The following is a 14,080-nucleotide window of genomic DNA, read 5'->3' on the forward strand; positions in this document are numbered from 1 at the left end:
GCAACTGCTCCTGCTGTATGGCAGAGCACAGCACTGAGCACAGCACTTGGAGATCTACCACCTGCCCTGAACTTCACCATTTACATAGATGACAGGACTCAAAAAGATGATAACTAAGTTGGGTGAACTTTTACATTTCTCTCAGAAGTTTTCTACATCAGCCATGGAGTGAAATATCAACTACTTCTTCCACAAAAATGTTCCTCAGACCAAGTCTTGCAGTGTCCCTCATTAAGCCAACCCTTTTTTCCTTTGCCTTTAGAGCATACCTCAAAACTGACCCATTCATCAGCTTGACAGCAGTACAGTAACAAGACAGAAAAGGCACTAAAAAACACCAGGCAAGGGAATAAATCCGTAACATGTAGTTTGAGAAGTGCCTGTATCTTTCCATTATAAGCTTACAGAAGGTTTAAAAACCATTGCCTTCCGCAAGCCAAACCACACAAGCTGCAGGGATCAGCAGCTTCCCAGATCCACATCTCCTTAAAGATTTAGACTCGTTTTTTCTTCACAGGAAGAAGAGATTTATTTATTTTTGATAAAAATCATTAAAAACAAACCCTGAAAATAATATCTAAACTTAACACTCCCTGGAGCTCGAAGGTCAGCTTCCTAAACATCCAGTTGTGCTGCTATAGTCAAGGACCTTTAAAAATAAGTAGTCAATCTCTGGTTGTCTGGGTTAGTCTAAACCATAGGCCCAACTAGTAACCAACTCTTCAAAGAATGCAGTAACAGTTTTGGTAACGAACCACAAGACAAGATTGTACTTTATCAGGGAGCCACTTAGCCTAATACATGGTCTCAAAAAGGAGTCCATGGCCATCCCATGAAGGCTAAGAACAGGGCAAAAACCAGCCACGTTTTCACAGCCCCTGAGCCACATGATATCAGAAGCTGGGAGCTCAAGCCACATTTATTTTAGTCACTATGTTTGGTATTGACATATTTCTTCCACGAACTTTCAGTAGTGTGCATTGCCCAACTCTGGAGTTAAAGAGGCTTGACACATACCCAACAGGTATGCAACCTCACTTCTGGTTGGGAGAAAATGAGCAAGAGAAACAAAAACTAAATATAAACAAATAAAAATAAAAAAGGTGACTGAACCATGGGGTTTAACACAGGGATCTTTAACACACAACTACAACAGCTGTACCGCCTTCCCTAAGACTGCCTCATGTTTACAGCATTCCTGTCAGGTTTAACCACCTCTTCTGTAAAGTACAGTTTCATTACCTCAAGAAGTCATTCACACTTAAGTAGTAACAGAATTTGATTGATATTTATACTGAATATTTTACAGTATTCAAGTTACATGGGGACAGCAAAGCATCAAAAACATCATCAAGAAAACCGAGCATCAACATTTGCATGAATTTGTTTGTTCAATAGTTAAGGCTCAGCATCTCATGTCAGGCAATCAAGCTGAAAGCAGCTTGCTTTATCAACCTAAGGAGACTAAGCACCTTTCAAGAACAGTCACAGACACATTTCATATAAAATCTTGTATTTTACAGGTATAAAACATCAAACTGAGGAAGCTTCCAGAATATCTCCTTGAACTATCAAGCTCTTTTTTAATTTCAAAAATAAACAAATAAACCCACAGTACTACTTATTTCAGTCCTACATGGAAGAAAGCAAGCTCAGAGAAAAAAGATACAAGGCAAATCATACTGATGGCTAAAACCCAGCTGGTTAAACAAGCACATATTTGTAGATTCCAGAGCATTTACTTTTTAAGTACTTTCTTCCTCTGTTTAAGACCTCACACAACAGTGGAAAGAAGCTATTATGTAGTGATGAGCAGAAGCACGGGCTGCAAAATACACAGACCGCCAAAGTATGCCTAACCATATCCCTTCAGCAACTGTCAGTGTCAGCGATATCAAAGCTCCCATCTCACATTCCTTCAAATCATAACTTTTGTTACAAGAAAAAAAAAGCGCCGTACAGCATGTAACTGTTGGGAAGAAAAGTAGGGCTTTCATGTACCTAGATGGCAAAACTATCAAGATAATTGTTAAGATATCTGGGAAAACCAAAATAAGCCTTGTAAAAATGCTAGAAGAGATGCTCAGAATTGCACTGTGTAAGACATGTAGTAAAGAAGAAACCGTCCTAGCAATTAGCATGCAACTGCCCTCATCAGCTAAATTTTGTCACAAGACTCTGAAAATGCAAGTAAAATCTATCAGTACTTTTCTACTAAACTCTATTAGCATCTGTATTCACAACAGCCAGCAGACCAGAATTTCAGGTCTGATGCCACAAAGGTGGAAGGAGGAGCGCTTCTTCGCTAGCGACAATGACAGGTGCAATGCTGAATAACTTAAAATAGACTTTCCAAAGATTACACCACTGTGATGAGCTTATCTGTGTACTTCCTGCTGCAGTGTCAGTCTTCAGTTCACAAATCTACAGATTTAGACACTTTCTTGGCTTGGAATGAACAGAGCTCCATTTGAGTGCTCCAAGATGCTGCCTACAGCAGAAACCTGTATTAGGCAGAAAGGCTCAGACAAAATATAAACTTGCATGTTTCCTGACCAGTAAAAATGTTTTTTTTTTTCCTTTTTTTTTTTTTTTTTTTGAAAGACAGTGCAATATGACATGCAGTGTGAGTCAGATGCCAAATCATTATTCTTTATAGGTCAGCTATTCTTAGTGTCTTGTAATCTCCAAGTTTATTTAGATTGCCTTTAAAAACACAGGACAGACTAGCATTCCAAATTCATGACCTTTTACGTGCAATTATGATCAAACTTGTTTTGAAGTCTGATATAAACACTGAGCAACTGAGACAGGTTTGAGGCTGTAAAGTCATATAGAGGCGGAGAGGGAGGAGAGAAGAATAGAGGGTGAAGAGGGAAGGTTTACAGTAAGGACAAGCACTTCCCTAGTGCTCATAAGCTCAATGCATTGTAACTGTCATGGTTATTCTTTCTGTGTACAGTGTGAGACTTAACTGTCTGACTGGGACAAAATATGAACACCGAATGGGATTTAAAATATGACAGCATCCATAAATTCAGGCCACACTGTCAGTTTTTTCAGCCCAGGCAAATTTTTGCTGCCTTTTTCAAATGCAAAGTGGTATTTTAAATTGACCTGAATGCTGGTAAGACAAAGGTGTTAGGACCTTTCAGACATCCAAAAAAACCCCAAAACCGAATGTCACACTGGTATTCCTTACGTCTTCATTCCTTGTATCTATTGTATTTGCAGAAGCCTGTACCCACAGCACAAGTTAAATGCACGCGATCTCTCACGGAGATCAACCTTGATGTTACCACCTCCACCTACCAAAGCCAGAGCAGTCAAACCCCAGAACGCTACTCATCATCCCCCGAACAACTGTATCACACCTACGTGGAACACAACACAGAGCTACCTGCATCTCCACCAAATGTGCAGCTGCAGACTGTTACGCTTCTGAATGGGTAACTAACTCCTGGTGCCCAGGGAACAAAGCTGTGGTATGAATAACCATGCTTTTTTATATATATATAATATAATATATTGAAGCGTTATAGGTATTTTAGAAACTTTGTGTCATTCCCAAATACGTGGACTGTATTCTTGGACTCAGTATCAGCAGAGAAACCCTTTTATGAAACCTAAAAGATCCTATTACACTAGCCATCCTGTCTCTCCCTTTTCCCACCAAGCCCTATGTAAACTACCAGAGGACTGCACGTCAGATTTTGTGCTCTGCATCAGTTCAAGTCCCTTCTGTGCACAGAGTATTTTAGCTCTACCGCCATTAACATGTGCTAAATAATCTTTTATAAATACACTTCATGTCTTGAAAACCATCAACTTGACACTGGTTACGTTTTTAGAGTAAAAATAGGAGCTGCCTTTAAATTGCCGATTACAGTCTTGGTTTCATACCGCTTGCCACATTCAATCATCATTCTGCTCAGCTCCCACATTTTTCCCCCACACTGAAAATAAAGACCAAATAATAACTGATCAACAGAAAGGAAAAACAACATTATAATGAAAGGTTAAAAAAAAAAAAAAACAAAAAACAGAACTAGGCATAAAGATAAAATGTGTTGTTAACAAGAAATTCTAACCAAAATGACCAAGTATTTGCCACAGTTTGCTATCACAAAAAAGTCCCTATGGTATTTAGAACCACACTTAAGCCCCAACGTCATAGTGGGGAAGCCGTTTCCTTTATGCTTATCAACAAAATATCACTGATACATGGAGATAAAAGTCTTTGAGACTAATGCTTCAGAAAACTTTATAAAAACCACCTAGAAGGCATTTCAATCCATTTTCATTTGCGTGTTTGGGTATTTCTGACAGCACCTTGGTTCCAACACCTACCTGAGGTTCTCAAATACGTGGCTGTGTGTGGCCTCTTCCTTAAGTAGGTGTTTTATTCCTTTCCACATTGCTAAGTTAAAGGGAACTACCATATCAAGAACCACTAGCTTAGTTAAAGGGAACTAGTTAAAGGGAACTACCATATCAAGAACCCACGAGACAATGTGTACCTGCTTTCTCCATCTTCTCAGTATTACGGTAAAGATCTGACCTAGTTCAGTCAGTTCAGGAACAATAAGCCAAACTAAGATGATGTTCTCTCTCTCCATCCCTGGAAGCGATACTGCTGCCAAATGCTGGCTTAGGCCCTCAGATTCCAGCACCGCCTGAGCAGACAGTGCCATCTGCTAAACTGGTGCCTTGACTTCCTTCAACTCCTCAGCAACGGGTACCGTCTAGTTTTCTCAGGTAATCTGGATGGATAATTTACCAAGTGCAAAAGAGCAGAGTGTTGAAAAAATCCAGACTGTATTTCTCAGCACAACCATCTCAAGAGAAATGATCCCACAGCCCAAGACACGCACGCACACTGGCTCTGTCAATGGTGGGAGAAACCACAAGAGGAAGATAAACATCCACTATAAACACAGAAGTGAACTGTACATAGACTCCTGATCCCACCGCAAAACATTCCTGGACAAGGGACCATCTCTACACCTACTGACTTCTATTGCTAAATCTTCCCCTTGATTAACCAAAAAAGGGTTTCTTATCCAGAGTTCTCTCTTGAGCACGGGTCAAGTATGAAGTCAAACCCAGACTGCTGATAAACAGGATGATATCCATAAGACAACTAACCTTGAAAAACATTTTTCCCCCCAGAAAATCATACCAGAGAAGTTACAATTTAATGAAAGCCAAAATGAAATGGCAGATACCTTGCCCCTCTTTTTTCAAATTACCAAGGTAGATCAGCTGCCAGATATAAAAAATCATCAAGTTACCAAATCACACCCATGGGCCTTTACCTGCCGAAGTGAATCGGTAATGAAAAAGCTGAGGGATCATTTTTTACAGGTTTGTTTTCTATAAGCTTGTAATGAGCACTTCAGAGATGCTTTTTCCTCGGAAGCATCTCCAGATTTTCTAATCAAGGCCAAAGGTCTCTATTTCTAGGACCTATTTATTTCTGTAGCCCAAGCTTCAAATAGCTAAAAGCTGATTAAAGCTCCCAAACAAAGACAAAATTTAACTACCATATGCCAACTCAACAGCTTTCTGCAATGAGAATATAGATGCCATGGAAAACCAGGACAGATGCAAGGGTTGACGCTGAACTGTCAACAACCACCACCAATAAAGCCCTGAAGGTCACCAAGAACTCACTGCCTTCTGTTCCAACCCATCGCATACCAACTTTGACTTTCATGCTTAATAGCAGTAAGGACATTTCTGACCATCTTCCCAAGACAAGACTCCTCAGGATACTTCAGAGGACAGCTGACAGAGTAAACACATGAGAAAGTTCTGTGAGTCACTTCTACAGCTCTGGTAAAAGTTTTTTGAATGTGTCACTAATTACCCCCATGCATGCTTTCTTCCTCATTGAGCAAGACTAACATTACTGGCAAAAAAAAAAAAAGAAAAAAGCTGTTTCACTTCAGTTTCAGTTCTTTCCTATCATATGCAAACAGATGAAGTCTTGTCTACTGACATGAAGTTTGTTGAAATCTTAACTTGACGAAACGCATTGGCTTCCCAAGATAACTATGACTATTAAGTGGCCTTCATCCTACCATTCCAACAGTCTCATACAGCACCTGGCCTCTGCCTCATAACTACAACATCCTCGGCACAAAGCAGAGCCAGTGCACTAATATTAATCATAACTTTCTTCTAACAAAGCAGAAGATAAACAGAAAGGGAGCGCAAACAAGGCCATCAATTACAACAATGAAAACACAAGTAAAAAATAAACTGTAAATAAACTGAAAAGCAGAAAAGAATGCATAAACTTATCCATAAGCACCTGCAGGCTTTAACAGTTTTGCAGAGGTAATCACTGAACAGAGTCAGTAACTATACAAGACACTCCGGTTGACTCTTACCTATACCCCCTTTTCTCAACTTGCCAACAAGACCTCCGTGTGGTTTCAAATTCAGATATTCTCTGAGATATACCCACATTCCTGAATTGTAAATATTACATGTTAACTTACAATATCATATAATACCTCTGCTGTCAGTTCTGATTTTCTCTCAAAACTTCTCAGAATTATCTTAATAATTCTTAATAAGAAAAATCAAGAATCATAAAGGCATGCAGGACGTGTCCTGCTGGCATACTAATACGGGGTAGGGGGTGGGGAGGGGGATTACGTAGATTTATCATATAATTAAAAACAGCACTTCCTAAGAGAAAATGTAAACATGCAGGAAACCAGGAATGTGATTTAATCAGTGTTATAAAGAAGCTTGAGGAGAACAAAACTATACAATTTAAAAATGCAAGAGAATTGGCAATTTCAAACATGAAAATCTGGGGAAAATGCCTGGAGGAAAAGACGAGGTACTATGTAGACAGAACTACTACATGGGATGATAATTACACCGACAGAAGAACAAACGAATCAAGCTGCATCAAGTGTTTCCCTACCTACACCCTGAAGATCATTTTGGGCAACATCTACTGCAAATCAGTAGTTTGACAAAGTTACCTGCACCCTTCTTTCCCTTCCAAGAGTTCTGCATCCTTAACCCGCTACCAATGTGCTTTCCTAACAACAGTCTTGGCATGAAACTCTCAGGTTTTGAAAAGTCACGAAGCAGAAGCCCAAACAGAATTTAATTTCCATGCTAGCACTTTCCTGATGACAGCCACGTGCTGTGGGCTGCATATCTGATCAGTGAAGAACCTGAAGCCTAGAGCCTTACAAATCCTAACAGAAAACACTCAGCAGCGTTAAGCATATACACGGGCAGTCTGTATTTCAAATCTCCCTCCTTAAGCATGAGCTTGCTAAGCCTTCCAGGCAGGCTAGAACATCTCTTATCTAATTTCTATTTACAATTAGGAAGGCACCAGCTCTGAATTGTGATATCGGTACACAGGTATGAATGCAAAATAAACTCGTTATTCACTCAACAACCGTGCTTAGACCAGCCTCATTTTACCATGTCACTCTGGGCCCTCATAATTGAGCACTACATGATTTTGTACCAGGATGCAGCGTCACTTTGGATGCTAGCAAGCAATTCCTTCCATCAACACCCTCTTGAAAGCTTCCATTTCAATTCAAAAAAGCATGAATTTCTTAACTTCTGATTAAATATAAAGGAAATGAATCTTTGAGAGTGGTACTTAAACCATAAGAGGATGGTTTCCTCTCTCGCTCAAAGTACCTGTGCTTGAAGAGATACAGACCAGTGGGTTCCCAAATGTTTGTTTCATCTTCAATTCCTGCAATTCATTGTCATGCATTTTTTTTTTTAAACTAGAGAGACCCTCCCAGAATTAAATTACTCCTAGAACAAACATACAGCTGAGAAATACAAAGACACCGCTGGCAAAGAGCATACAGAGAGCTCATTAAACAGCAGGAGGATATACAGAACAACTGGTATTTCTATTCTGATACGTTAGCCCTGTGATGCATTCCTGGATATTAAAGCTAGCTCTTAGAAATAACAAAAGAGGAAAAAGAAGAAATAACCTATTAACAGATAACTAAGGTCAGTGGATTACAGTACTCTCCTTTAGCAGCGCAGACTGCCATGCACAAGTACACACTTCTTTAAAACTTTTACTTGAAAAAGTAACGTATTAACTTACGGGTGTACAAAACTCGCTGTGAATACTCTGCAAATTTTTGATATTGAAATAAATGCACAAGCACCGCTGGGCACGGCCACAGAATTATGGTAACTCTTGAGACAGCGACAAGCCAAGTATACTCAAAGAAAATGTTAGCACGTGTAAGGGCTGGCCACACTACACTTTCTTCCCCCTTACCTGAAAACAAGTAATAGATTATTTAAGTTTAAGAATAAAATACAAGACTTTGGCTATTAAAATCCAAAGAAACACTAATGAAGGATCAGAGTGATGTACCTTTAAGTTACTCAGTTATTAAACCTTCCTGGTGTTAACTGCACAAGTATTTTACTGCATACAATGAATAATGTCCCTTTGCTGAAATCCATTACACCATAGATCAAATATGAAAAACAATCACGAAGATAAGCTTATCCTTAAGAGATAGTATCAAAATTCCCGGGAGTTAAAACCTTTCTGTACAAGTGTACCCTAAAAATGACCTTAAACTTATCCTGAAATAAAATCAGCACCTCTCCTTTAACTCCAAAAGCTCCCTACCAGCTCCATTCCTTCTTGTGCCACTAAGAATATTGTTAACAAAGTTACCTTTGTGGATTTTTCTCCATCTTAATGTAAGTAAATAAGGAGAGGTTTTCAATCTCTTCCAATGGCTAACTATCCTCACAAACGAGCTCTAAATAAGCTTAGCCTGTTTTAAGCCTGAACACGAACAACTGGTCTCAGAGTAGGTTACTCTGCTATGCATAAAACTGCTCACTGCTGCTGCAAGCCTCCTCTTTGTGCCAATTACCAGGAAATCAAGAAAAGGTCAGAAATAACTTGAGCATGCATATGTCAAACTCATTACTCAAAACCGGTTTACACTTTGCTCTTCTGAAGAAATTAAATGGCTTTTCTATACATACTTAACTTGGATGGAAATTAAACAAAATAGAAGAAGAATGGCTTTCACTTGGAACACAGGTGCCCTGGCTTTGAATTCTTCCAGAGTGGGTTTGTTAATTAATTCATACCCTCCGTGGTGTGAATGACATCCTACTTCAAAACAGAGTTTGGACATCCTACAGAAGCTTCTGACCCACACAAGACGCTAAGGATCAAGTAACACTCTTCTTGCTGTTTTCTGTAACCTTAATTATTTTCTATGTAGCTCTAAAGCATGGGACACACACCCTTACTGATATTATGTCTACTGGACAACGTATACAGAGCAAACATCACATCAACTCGCTTCGTGACAATCCTCTGCTCACAACTTCAACTTAGCGCCTGACTTCTGTGTGGTACAACACGCTATCATGAGTCCTGAACTTTCAATCAGGACGGTTAGTCTCCAGGATACTATCAAATCCCGTAGCTGTTCTCTCTGCTTCCTGTTCCTAACTGAATGTGGTTAAGTTTTGCTACATCAAAGAGGAAGAAAACAGACTTGAGCCTAATGATTCAGTCACAGGACCCGTTACGATTTTACATTCATATAATACTGATTGCCCCTACAAGATCCCAAAGCACTTAATATCAGCGAACCATGCATCAGCAAAGGAAAGATTATTTTAAGAGTACTTAAAAACCATATACACAGGTGTTTAATTGGAAGGAAACATATGCTTTTATTGAAACACTGACAGAACGTGATTTCTTAAGAATGTCCTGACCAGAAAAGACTACACACCTGAGTTTCACTGAAAAGATCCTATTATCCTTTCCTTCACTGACTCGCTACACCTAAGCTACATGCTTAATTCACTCATTTTTAAATTCACCATAGCTGAGATGGTGACATAGGCCTCATCTGCTATGTTCCATACCAGCTTTTTCCCTTGAAAAGGTGGAAAACAGCTGTTTCAGTATCAATATAGTCTGGCTATGCTCACTTCCCAATGCCTCCAGCATGGATTTGGGAGGAGAAAGGCCTATTTTCTCTGGGTACACTTCCTGGAGAAGAGCCACAGCAGCTGTGCTCAAGGAAGTTTTGTGAAGAGGAGCCTGGTCAAAAGGGGGTAAATGTGAATTAACCTATTGCTTTGCTAAGTTAGAGATGCCCTGTTAGGGATACATTTTAAATGTTTTAAAGGATTTGTATGAACACTAAATCATCATCATCAGGTTGTATATGACATTTCAGAAATACTGGATGCTCATGCTGATATCAGGAAAAAAATGATTAAGAATGTTTAATGATGACAATTTAAGAAATAAGCTTCTCTTGAACATCTCTAAAGCTGGGGCAGGGAAGAGAACTGCAGCTATGGATTTGAAGAGATCAAAAGCACACATTAAACTATTTTGACAGATAACAAACACCAGATAATGGAATATAATAGCTTTTATAGCTGACAACTGCATGTGCAGACTTCATTTCACTTTCTGTGCAACCTGTTAGTTGCATTATAACACATTTGCAAAGGAAAATGGTAAGAAATTAAAAAGCAGTTGTGCAGCTTGTGATTTCAGGCTCTGGGTGCCTAGTTTTCCTGGATACCTAGCTATTAGTAACTCACCAAAATGGAACTGTAAATCCTGACCCCTAAGAGCTGAACTGTACACGGTGCATCACGCCTGGAAACAATCTAGTAGGACAAGGACGCTGCTACTGCTGAGTGAAGAGTGAAGAGATTAACCACTGGCCCTCGAGCTTAGTTAGAAGAGGAAGTTAAGAGTAATATAACGAAGCAACAAGACTTCTCACCACTTATATAATTCACTCTCCCCTGCCTCAACACCAAGGACAGAGACACTTGGATTTAGAGAATTTTACCTGATGGAAAAGGTGCATCTAACACATACAAACTTTAACATACACAAGGCTAAATAGAAACACAGCATTCAAATCCTTAGTGAAACCATAGTAATGTCAGCATTCACATCAGGATAACAAAATTAAGAAAAGAGGTTAATTCCCATACCCACACTGAACAGGAACCGTCATTAACTGTAGAAGTTTCATTAAAATAGCTATGTTTTCCTATTCACATAATCCATTTCTATGATGTGTAACATAGCACTTATTTAAAAGTATCTCTGCTCACACATTGCCTTTGTTGTTGCAGTACTTCAACTAAAGATCCTAAGAAGTTCACACATCTTGATGTGTTAAATACACTTACAAGCGTTGACTTGAGGTGCTTCAAAAAACATTGCTTTCTTCTTTTTCTTGGGGGGGAGAGAGGTAATATGATGAGGTAATATCTTTTTAGAAAGAAAATACATTAAAAACCTTATAGAAAATTGAATTCAGCTACAAAGCCTCCAAAAAACCCACCCATCTCAAGTTTCTGTTTTTGATGTAAGAGAGCCTAAAGGCTGAGGGGCAAGATAAGGTTGTTCTATCTTCTTTCATTCAGGAAAGAAAAAAAAAAAAAAGAACAGGGAAAATTAGTAAAGTCTTCCTTGGTATGGCTGGAAAAGCCACCAAGTTTAGGATGCTTACAAAGCTACGCATGTTTCCTTTGCAAAACGTAACTTAGTGAACAAGCTAAGAAGACTCAGGCTGTCTGATTTCTTCAGTAAAGTAGTTTATCTGAAGTAAGTTGAGAAAAGTTGTATTTGCTATGCTTTTCCAGCTGTCTGCTTTATGTTCCAGTCTGAAATCTCAATTTCCAGTTAAGAAAAAAGGCAAAAATTGTGTCACACAAATTACCATCTTGAAAGAAACATTACTCCCAAAGATAAATGAATCTGCCATCGTCTACTTCCTTATTCAGGCCTTTTGTTATGAATTGAAATGAATGTGTTACCTGAATCTGCATCACTATAGTATTAACAGTGACCTCTTCTCTGGCTGTCAAAATCACTGTGCTGAGGATGCATTTTGCTCAAAAACAAGGCTGAGATAATGCAGCGGACGTTTAGTGTTGCGTAAGAAACATCCTCACATTTTGGAGGCTTTGGTTGTAATTATTTAACAGATGCATGCGTCTCCTGATTGTTTTCAGTCTCTTAGATTTAGCAACAGCCACTGTGTGTTTACCCTACAAACTCTGGAGCTAACCCAACTGTCAGAGCTATCAGCTGATAGCTCCAAGTACCACTGCCTGTGTGCCAGGAGTAAGTAAAAAGCTCTCTAAGCCTTCTACCTCCAAACAAAACCACTAACTGAACTTATGACTTACTAAGCAGAAAGGTACACTTCACTTGTTAACAGAATTTAAACATCACTTTAAGGAAGGTCCTTAGTTGTCATTTGTTTTTAAACAATTACTGTATCCCTCTTATCTGTTGCATACTTTAGAATTGACAAGTTTTTTTTGGCCTTCAGAGGACTCTTACAAAACAGCATTGCTCATCTGAAGTTTCAAGTTGCAATAATGAAGATGCACTGTTTTCCATATTTATTCTTTGTAGGAACAGGATGGGAGAGAGGTAAGATGAAAGGGAAGCAAAATATATTCCTTTTTGTGCATCAAAACACTAATTAGTCATTTAAATATCTTGTGACTTGATGCTTGAATATTAAATCTTTGATTGCATTTTTCCCTAGGGAAAGTTATTTAGTCAAGAGAAGAGCTCTTAACTCCAAATGTGTGTTCATTTAAAATTAGATTTATGCAAAACTCAAGGCAATGCTAGAATTCTATTTATAAAATACGTTATAAATGGCTGTTCACACCAACCCAAGTCACCCCTCCTCTCCCCCCAGATTCTTACGGACACTTTGCCATCTGTCCTTAAAGAAACTGATAATGCAAAATATCTATACTCTTAAGTAAAATATCTAATACTCTTAAGTATTAGAGAAAAAATCTAAACCAAGTCTTCCGGTGCTACATAATACAATTTCCAACTTTCTAAAAATCCTTCATGGCACGAACTTTAGGGAAGAAAACCTAGTAGGGTATTAAACCTGTAATATTTGCTGTACCTTTAGTGAACCACCACGCTTCTACATTGTCAGCACCTGTACAAAGCTGAGGAGAAAGTTTTTTTGGGGTGATATGTGAGAAAGAAAGAAGTCTAGCAAGTCTGCAGAAACATGTAGGGGGAAGAGTTTAAAATCAACTGCTTTACGTAAGAAGCTCCTAAAAGGATTCAAGAAGACACCTGTGTTTATCAATGGCAAACAAATTTCTCTCAGGGGTGTGTCTGTGCATGCACATGTACTCAGAACAAAGGCATGAGCAAACTTTAGCTGTAGAAAGCATTTACTTGCACCTACTCTGGAGCTTAACCCTCAAAGCTTGATTCTGCAAACAAAAGCATCCCATTAACCACAGAAACAAAGTCTTCTAATTAACGCTGAACAATTTTCCCTTGCTCATGACTACCTCTTCCTTAGCTAAGACACATATCTGTGGGTTTATGGAAGCTATGGAGTTACCCCGTATAATTTTCAATCCCCGGGATTTGTAACTGCAAGGCAAACAGTGAAAGCGAAAGTTATCTAACATTCCTATATAAATAACGCATGCACGGACACTTGCTGACTAACAAACATAACAAAATTTGAAATTCTGGTGCAAGCTGAAACTACAGGAGCTCTCTCATATCAGAATCTACAGGTATTGCTTTGGAGTTCATCTACTGCATCAAACGAACCGAGAGGATCTAAGCATAACTACTTACTGCTTAAACACTACTACTAAATGGATATCACGATAAAGTTTTGAACACTATCACTTAAAAAAAAAAAAAAGCAACTTCAAACTATATATTTCAGTGGATGTTTAAAGTTATGACTTGCACAAACTTTGAAATGTTACATAAATTATGTTAGAATGCAGGCATTTACAGTAACAGGAGGAAAAAAAAAAACAAACAGCAAGAGAGCAGTTATTGAATGGAGACAACATGCAAAGGGCACTAACTGTCCAGAATACATACAGCCTCCGTGACATTTCATAAGAATTCACAGAATTGGTTAACTTAGCCCAACAGTACCACAAACAGAAGATGATGTTTGAGGAAGGTTTATGTGTTTTAAGTTTTAGAGAAGTAACTCAAAGCTCGCTACTA

At 38.7% G+C, this 14,080-nt stretch overlaps 1 protein-coding gene across 9 annotated transcripts in view; it reads right to left on the reverse strand.

The window, feature by feature from the left end:
• Window positions 1–14,080, reverse strand: part of EPC1 (enhancer of polycomb homolog 1) — a 67,911-nt gene that overhangs the window by 31,284 nt on the left and 22,547 nt on the right. The window lies entirely within an intron of this gene.

The sequence above is a fragment of the Anas platyrhynchos genome, chromosome 2 (assembly GCF_047663525.1).
Source record: "Anas platyrhynchos isolate ZD024472 breed Pekin duck chromosome 2, IASCAAS_PekinDuck_T2T, whole genome shotgun sequence".
In the NCBI taxonomy this organism is placed as follows: domain Eukaryota; kingdom Metazoa; phylum Chordata; class Aves; order Anseriformes; family Anatidae; genus Anas; species Anas platyrhynchos.